The sequence below is a fragment of the Octopus bimaculoides genome, chromosome 9, assembly GCF_046866305.1.
Source record: "Octopus bimaculoides isolate indiv1 chromosome 9, ASM4686630v1, whole genome shotgun sequence".
Lineage (NCBI taxonomy): Eukaryota > Metazoa > Mollusca > Cephalopoda > Octopoda > Octopodidae > Octopus > Octopus bimaculoides.
In genome coordinates, this window is record NC_142936.1 from 5,532,777 (window position 1) to 5,542,776 (window position 10,000).

General features: G+C 38.3%; 1 long non-coding RNA gene across 2 annotated transcripts in view; it reads left to right on the forward strand.

The window, feature by feature from the left end:
- The window catches only part of LOC128248690 (uncharacterized), a 63,019-nt gene that overhangs the window by 728 nt on the left and 52,291 nt on the right, over positions 1-10,000 (forward strand). The window lies entirely within an intron of this gene.

The following is a 10,000-nucleotide window of genomic DNA, read 5'->3' on the forward strand; positions in this document are numbered from 1 at the left end:
GCTGCTCAGGCGGTAAGGTAAGATTGCCAGCACTACCAGCTCTTCCTCAACCTCTTTCAACTGTTCACTTCCCCGTTACCATCTCCCATTGCAGCCCAATTTCTAGAATGTACCCATTTACGTAGTACATCTCCATTACACCTCCATTCATTTGGCTGTCAACCATACAATGGATCGTGTTAGACGCAGCGCTGACAGTCTCAAAGGCGAGTATATCCACTGACAGCTTTTCGGTGGGTTCAAAAATCATACCCACCACCCCCAGTTTTCTTTGCTAGGTTAGGGCATGGAATCCTTCAAACTGACGTATTACATGTTGATTAGTCAAATTCGACCATCATTTACTCCACAAATGCTCTGTCGACAATGCTGCACTTTCCCGTATCACCTGTTTCAACATAATTGTAATACATATAAACAAACTATACCATTTTAATCCCGAGCAACGCTAGGCATCTCTGCTAGTCTAAGATGTAATATTTATAAGATTTACAAAACAATATGCATAGGCAATACCCATGCACATTGTTTTGTAAATCTTATGTATATATAAATGAATAGAAATGATATATATATATATATATATATATATATATATATATATATATATATATATATATATATACATGTATATATAAATAAATAAACATAGAAAAAAGGTGTGTGTGTGTTCCTGCGTGTGGATGTGTGTGCAGATTCCTAAAAATACTATATTGTTCCGCGTCTACAACTCGACATTTCCGTAACGCGTGGGTTTACTGTATCATTTTTGAGATGTCACTTCTATGTTAAGCTCTTACTTGGAATGATTACATTAAATCTATAAGAGTCGGCCCTCCGTCTATATCGAACTTGTTATCTTTCCATAGAATATATTCAATCTTTTATTGGTCTTTGTATTACACGCTATTGTCACGTTTGTGCTGATCACTCGGCTGTTTATCTCAATCCTTGATCGAGCTCCAAGCTGTATTTTAAAAATTGTTGCTCCTGTTTTTAGTAGCTAAACTTCTCTCGGACTTCATCTTTCCAAATATATTCACCAGAATATATTTAACTATATTTATTTCCCATAAATACGTCTATGCAGAATTTCCTCGTGCCTTCTCTCAAAGTTACTAATCTAGTAACTTGATAGTCTACAAAATCTCTTCCTTTCTTGCAAGAAGTGTTTCTACTCCAGCGGTTTCTTTCCTCAAACATCTGCGTTTTATAATTCATAGAGTTGCTTCTCCTTAGATTTTTTCCCTTTCATTTTCTTTTGTAATTTCCGCCATCCCAAGTGGTTACTTGAGGGTTGTTTTATTGCAAGTTTCATGTCGCCTGAAAGGAAGAATTTCCAATGATATGTATGTACGTCCGTTTTGTTTTGTTTTGATTATTTAAATTCTTCTGAGGAAGAAGCTGCTTTCTAACCAAGATACAAAACTCCATCGTTGGAATGTAGATAACAAAAGCCAATGTCATATTTTTAACGTGAGAAAAGTCTTGCACATTTTTACTGTTCCACTTGCAGGTTGTATATGTAATGTGTAAGTTGGTTGGTTGATTTCTTTTCCTGAAAACCCAAGCTTATCCAGATTGTCACTTCGGCGTTTACTCAGTGTATGTCGTTGTTCAGTTTTATTTCAGGATTTCTTGCCAACAGAGAAAGAACCGGTTTCTTACCTAGATCCAAGGCTCCTTCAGTGGAATTTCAACAACAGTATATCTTTGTATGTCATTCAGTTTGTTTGTATGTATGTGCGTGTGTGTGTGTGTATGTATGTGCGTGTGTGTGTGTGTGTGTATGTATGTGCGTGTGTGTGTGTGTGTGTATGTATGTGCGTGCGTGTGTGTGTATGTATGTGCGTGTGTGTGTGTGTATGTATGTGCGTGTGTGTGTGTGTGTGTATGTATGTGCGTGTGTGTGTATGTATGTGCGTGTGTGTATGTATGTATGTGTGTGTGTATGTATGTGCGTGTGTGTGTGTGTGTATGTGCGTGTGTGTGTGTCTTATCTTATTTTTCTCCTTCATGTTCGTCTATCACTCTGCTCATTTCAGCCCCAACAGGTTAAGTTACTGACATCTCCAAATTGAACAATATCATCGTTTGATGTGGAAATCGTGATGAATTTCCCCGACGACGAGGGTCCCAGTTGATCCGATCAACGGAACAGCTTTCTTGTGAAATTAACGTGCAAGTGACTGAGTACTCCACAGCCCTTAACGTAGTTATCAGGGAGATTCAGCGTAACACAGTGTTATTTCTTTACTGCCCACAGGAGGCTACACACAGGGGACAAACAAGGACAGACAAACGGATTAAGTCGACTATAACGTCCCCAGTGCGTAACTGGTACTTATTTAATCGACCCCGAAAGGATAAAAGGCAAAGTCGACCTTGGCGGAATTTGAACTCAGAACGTAGCGGCAGACGAAATATCGCTAAGCATTTCGCCCGGCGTGCTAACGTTTCTGCCAGCTCGTGTGACAAGGCCGGCCCTTTGAAATACAGGCACTACTCATTTTTGCCAGCTGAGTGAACTGGAGCTACATGAAATAAAGTGCCTTGCTCAATGACACAACGCGTCGCCGGGAATTGAACTGCCGACCTTACGATCATGAGCCGAATGCCCTAACCACTAAGCCACGCGCCTTACACACACACACACACACACACACACACACACACGTAGGTATTTGTGCATAAGCCTGCTTGACAGTTCATACACAAACGTATCTATGCAGAAAACAGTAATAAAACATATAATATTAATATTTATAAAGAATACAAAGAAATATATAGGAAAATCGGAAATAATGGAAACAAAACAATTATGTCTCGTATATTTATGATAAAATATAAAACGTGTTTGCGTGCACATATACATGTATATTTATAAATGTTGATAAAGATATACCTGTATAAAGTGTGATATATAAAATGATTAAAAGAGATTGACATAATATAACACAAAGAGGTCAAAAGGGTCGCATATAAAAATGAAAAGACATACGAATGGTATAATGAAAAATATATGAACATATAATAAAAAGAGATTTATTTAGATACATATAGCAGCAGAAAAAAAGTTACGTATCTATGTGAATTATCTCTATAGATTTTAAAACATGAATATATCATTTGAACACACACACACACACCACACACACACACACACACACACACACACACGAACACACACAAACACACACAAACACACACATACATTACAAAAAGAAATATGTATAGGTCTGTATAGAAATCTATCTCCCTGAGCAGGTTTTATGTGTGTGTATGTATGTATGTATGTATATATATATATATATGTGTGTGTGTGTGTGTACGTGTATGTAGATAAATGGAAATATAGACAAAATTTGAAATCATAATGTGTGTGTGATAAAGATGAAGAAATACTATGGTGGATGTAAATGATATCATGTTGATAATAGAAAAGTTTTGCAACAAGTTTTATAACAATTTTGTAAAAACGTTCAGAGAAATTGTTTGCTGACTTACTTTCATTTTCGCCTGATAGATGTATATTTATCTAGTTATGTAACTCATTTGTAGTTGGAGGTGTCTCAAGAGATCTTACTGCTCATGTAGTCATTTTCAGATGATTTCAGAGATTTGATTCAAATGGTTGTGAGAAGTTGTGAAACTTCTCTGCAAGGCAGGGTTGACATCTGTTGGATCCTATGATAAATGTTGTAGTATTTTGAGTGACTTACCAGTTTGTTATATACTTGGTGAGTACATGTGTGTGTGTGTGTGTGTGGGGGGTCTGTATATGGATATGCATGTATTCATTTGTGTGTTTCTTCGTGAATATGATGGTGCTCATGAACGAAATGCAGGCCTCAATGTGGTGAACGTCGACCATTTGATATTAATATAGCTGCTTATAACTTTCAGTTATACACACGCATACATATACACACACACACACACATATATATATATATATATATATATATATATATATATATATATATATATATATACATATAGAACACACAGTCCGCACGTACACACACTTTCTCTATCACACACACACACTAAAACCCTTCAGATTAATGTAAAATTGTTTTTATTATATCTAAATATAAAGCAAACATTAATATGTATGTATTTATGTATGTATGTACACATGCTAACACACATATACGTAAATGCATGCAATGACTGTCTAATCGAGACACGTTTTTTTTGTTCTTTTTTCTCTCCCTGTCTTTTCTTCTGTAGAAGAACGTGTACACTCTATTTTCTTTTTACTTCATCTTAATGTTTTTTTTGTTTTTTTTTGCATGTTATAATATTTGCACCAAAACCGACGCGTATACGTCCGTGTGTGTGTGTTTCTTTGTTTGTCACTTAATGTGATTCACAAGCAGAACTGAAGGCTGAACGTTTGAATTCCAAGTTGAGTCCATGAGATGGGCTTTTACAGTTTCCGTCAACTTAATTTCATAAATTTTGAGTCAACCCGAGGTAATGATATAAGATCTATGGCTAATATATAAGACCTAACACAAGCGCGCTCGCACACACATTTTTATAGATGTATGTGTACATATATATAAACAGAGAGAGAGGGAAAGCGATGTATATGTAAAGGTCGATCGACGAGAATGAGTGCTCAACATCACATTTGTGGATAGAATTAAGTCTACCATTGGTTTCATGTTAAGGAAAAAATTTCAAGCCGATCCAGATGGAGGAATGGTGTTCGTCTCCATTTTGGATGAAAACACAGTCTGAAAACACAAATGTGTATGTATGTATATATGTATATAATGCATAGTAACAGTAACACAGCCCACCATCTGGTCTTCTCTCAAAAGGACATAGATATTTCGATTCAGCAGGCCATCAGTAAGCCTTGCAGTGGTAGCAAACGTGTAGAATCTTTGCATTATGTGAGTGTATAACAGGCAGGACAGCCTGTTCTTGAAAGCTCTCGAAATTGGCATTGATTGATAATCTTTTACCAGACTTTTGGATGTTTTTGCATATTCAGTCTGGTCTCTTAACATCCTGCTTTCAATGCTGTTTCTGTTTGCATCTCACTGCTATTTGCATGAGATAATTGTCTGCATATCCTGTCCATTTGGTAATGATTATTAATTGGCACCTGAATATTCACAGACCGAAAGCTGTCTCAGTAATTTATTCTCTTAAGATACATTAGCTGGTCTGTCATGTGTAGCAGTAACAGAATCATATTCTCTACGCCTACGTGAATCGTCAGACATTTCCTTCAGATATCTTACCCTGGTTTTCTCTGATCCAGTTGCCTTTCTGTTCCTTTGTTGTTTTCTTTCCTGCCGACCATTCTGTTTAAGCCGCATATTATTTTGGACGACCCATGTTGAATTGAAAAATTCTAATATGGAAGCAAATAACACAGCATATATATTATAAATTGTATCGTAATTAATATGTTGAACATTATTAGAGCAGCGTGTCGGCAGAATTGTTAAAGCACTGGGCAAAATGCTTAGCGACATTTCGTCCGTCTTTACGTTATGAGTTCAAATTTTGCCGAGGTCGACTTTGTCTTTCATTTCGGGGCAGGTAAAATAAGTGCCAAGGGTCAATGCAATCGATTTACCTCCTTTCCCGCCATTGCTGGCCCTGTGCCAGAATGTGAAACGCAATATGTTGAAAGGAATCATCATATTACTGAACAATAAAGGTAAAATCGATGCAGGCACAGAAAATAACCCTAAGGTTTCTTTATTTAAAGAATTATGGGCCACATACACTTAACTAATTAATAAGCAGTTTTCTTTATTATTGTATAGATATATGTGTGCAAATAATGATTTGTAATATCAGGTTCTGGTTTGCGAATACACGATGAAAGAGTTTTCCAAATACGACATCGCCAGCTGGAAACCTTTTCTGGACGTCTTTCTCTGAACTGCATTCTCTGGAAAGGATGCTTCCGTGAACTTGAAAGTTTTTCCTTTGTTACCATGATATATAGGGGGGAGATTAGGGATTTTGAAACCTTAAAAAATTCAGTTTGGAGCAAGCTGAGTCATTTGGATGCCGGTCGTCAAACTGAAGCGAATCATATGCGTTTTTGAATTTATCCACCCATTCCTTCGGGTGAGTGAACAAGCGAGGAATTGTCATCGACGTAGTACAGGTCAATAACTCAAGTGTCATTGATTAGGCTTTGTGATTTTAAACCTGGACAGATTGTTGAATTCCCCCATCGAAGCGATATTTCATCTCTACACCAGGGTGGCTGGAATATCGTGGAACATGGCTGCAAAGCATAGAAAAAACAAGTTTGGGACAAGTACACATCTTTGCTTTAAGCCGTTAGAACAAAACAACAAACGAACGTATGGATGTAGCACAAGCAATGTATTAATGTTTACGTTCCCTGCTGGAAGACCCTATGTCTGGCAACAGGACTCTGCACTATGTCACACAAGCAGGAGAACCCAGTTATGGCTGTCAGACAATTTCTGTGACCACATCACCTCTAACATCTGGCCATCTAACTCCCCAGGCTGCAACCCCCTTGATTATTATGTGTGGGGCGCAGTTGAGCGAGGGACCAACAAAACTCCTTGTAACACCAAAGATGAACTGAAGGCAAGGATTATGGCAGCATTCACTATCTTAAACAAGGAGACCGTCCAGAAGAGTTGCAGAAGATTCCGAAGTCGTCTGGAGGCCGTGGTTGAAGCCAATGGCGATTTTATTGAATATATTTTTGTATAATTTTGGTAAATATATCTGTTAAAATGAGATGTCAGGGTTATTTTCATTTTTGCGTAATTTAGACGACAGTTTATTCATCGCACCCTGTATATATATATATATATATATATATATACATATATATGTATACACACACACACACACACACACACACACACACATATATATGAACAAGTACTCGTAAACACATATACGCACACACATGTACATACACACAGACGTGTGTATGTGCGTGCGCGCGTACGTGTAAATTTTCGCACAATTTCTCTGTCGGCCATATTTCTGTGTTTTGTCTGTCTGACTGCCTGTTTACGTGGGTGGACTCTGTCACAGTTCCCTCTTCGTCTGTCATCTCTGTTTCATCGATCGATCAATCAATCCAGTGTAACTATATCGATCCGTCACTTATGTCTGTTAGTAGATTAGCTCATTTATAAATCATCCGGATTGCTAGTCTTCCCCCCCTCTCTCTCTACCTCTCTCTCTGTCTCCCTCCCTCCCTTCCGCTTTCTGCGTATGTATATATATATCTTTATATCTGCAATTAGGTTTTCTGTCCATTTGTGTATCCGTCTCACTTCCTTCAACGCACATGCTCACTCACTCACTCACTCACTCTCTCTTTCTTTCTTTTTCTCCCCCTCTCTTTCATTTTCTCTCACATATTACACGCGCACATACAAATACTTATGTATATATATGTAAACACACACACACACACACATAAGTACCAGAATGACCGTAGTTCAGTGACAGAAACAAGCAAAAGACAACAAAAAATACATATTCAGACATACACACACACACACACACACATAACCCCCCCCCCCCCCCACACACACACACATAAGTATCTTCTACTATAGCCTCGGGCCGACCAAAGCCTTGTATGGATTTGGTAGACGGAAACTGAAAGAAGCCCGTCGTATATATATATATATATATATATATATATTTATATGTGTGTGTGTGTGTGTGTGTGTGTTTGTTTCCCGCCATCGCTTGACAACCGATGTTAGTGTGGTTTACGTCCCTGTAACTTAGCGGTTCAGCAATAGACCGATAGAATAATTACTAAGTTTACAAAGAATAAGTGCTGGGGTCCATTAGTTCGACTAAAGACGGTACTCCAACATGACTGCAGTCAAATTACTGAAACAAGTAAAAGAGTAAAGAGTAATATAGGATGGTACTTTTCTGCATGTAGACAATGTGAGTTCAATTCTAGTTTCTTTCAGTCTTTTTTCTTCTTTCTTTTGGTTGCCATTTTAAGTGTTGTGCCAACTGCACCAATTGTTACAGAAATAACTTTTCTTTTGTTTTTTGTTTCCTGGCTGGATCCCGATATTTCTTTTTTATTTTTTTTTATTTTACTGGTATCAATTCTGGTATCATAAGCGACTGCAAAGTCTATGATCTTACACTATTTATTTATTTTGCCTACACCCCATAGTCAGTCTTGTAGTTCTCATTTTCTATCCCATTTTTTTTCCGTATCCATACCACTTTTCTGTTGCTTTGAAGCGACTCACTTTGCTAACATCCCAATGTTACTCTTTTGCCTACACGGTTAAATCCGCGCTTATACTCCTTTTGTGCTAGTGTACTGCACTCACTGAAACGGTGACTGATACTTTTGTTTCCTTTCTTGCAGAGTCTACATTTGCTGTCTAAGTTTTGCCTTTATGAGATTTGTTCTAAGAGCTTGTTCATGAGCAATTGTAACTAGAGTTTCTATCTCTCGTTTCAAGGTCCGTTTGTCAATCAGTCAGCGCTCTTTACTTCAACATTTTTGGCTTTCTCTCTCTCTCATTCTACAACGTTTCTCTCCTCTGTCTCTCTCCTCTATTCTCTATCTGTCTATCTATCTATTTATCTGTCTATTTATCTGTCTGTCTATCTATCTATCTATCTATCTATCTATCTATCTATCTATCTATCTATCTATCTCTCTATCTATCTCTCTATTTATTTTATCTATTTATATATATATATATATATATATATATATATATATATATATATATATATATATATGCATATTTATTATCTCTCTCTCTACGACTTTCGGGCCGGGACCTATGAACAACTTCCAGAGATCCCTGGCCTGGCAGTGCTATCGAGAAACGCTACCCGTTGGGGGATAAGCTCTACAGGCGTGGCTCGAGAAACACGGGATCGACCTGCCCGAGATTCTGTCAGAGCGACGAAACCGTCCTGCACGCACTCGTACAGTGTCCCACCATTTCCGACCTGTGGGCTTATGTGGAACGACTGCTATCGCGTGTGGGACGAGTCAGTTTATCAACCGAGTCTATCATGAATATTGTCGCGCCCCTTCCTTGAAACGGGAAGGAAGAGCCAGTTTCAGCGTACTTGTGGCTATGGCGAAAGAATGTGTATTGGTGGAGGCGTCTGAAAGGTCTAGCGACAAACACATTCTTCTCTGGTGAATCTCTCATCAACTTCTTCAAGTATTACTTGAAGAGGAAGGTGACAGTAGAGAGGGAAGTTTTGTCTAGTGAATGTTTCACAAAATGATGGGTGAATGTAGCAAGGATGGCACGTGTGAATGACGGAGCCACCTTGAGTACAATCCTATGAATCAGAAAAAGAAAGGAAAAAGGGAGTCACTTACCGTAATGTGTTTTTTGCATGACTTTATAGCCCCAGGTTACCGTGGTCTTTTCCGTAGGCTTTTCTTTCCACGGATAAACCTAATCTGTTTCCCCTGTTACATTATGACATTTCGGTGATACACGATCCCTATTGATCGGCTTCCTTTTTCTTTTTTCTTTCCACGATCCCTTTTGATCGAAATTCTACACACCACCCCTACCTTTTTTTTCCTTTCCTTCCTAAAAAGGAAAACTCTTTGTATTTTGTCTCCTCTGTGTTCAGCCCTGTGTGGTCAATAAACATGTCTATGTGTCTGTGTCTATGTGTCTGTGTCTGTGTCTGTCTGCCTGTCTGTGTCTATCTGTCTGTCTGGCTGTATCTATCTGTCTGTCTGTCTGTCTGTCTGTCTGTGTCTGTCTGTCTGCCTGCCTGTCTGTGTCTGTCTGTCTGTCTATCTGCCTGCCTGTCTGTGTCTATCTGCCTGCCTGTCTGTGTCTGTGTCTGCCTGTTTGTCTGTCTGTGTCTATCTGTCTGTCTGCCTGTGTGTCTGTGTCTATCTATCTGTGTCTGTTTGTGTGTCTACCTTTCCCCTAATCTCTCTTTACTCTTTCTCCTTGTCTCACTTTGTCTCTCCCTCTTTATCTCT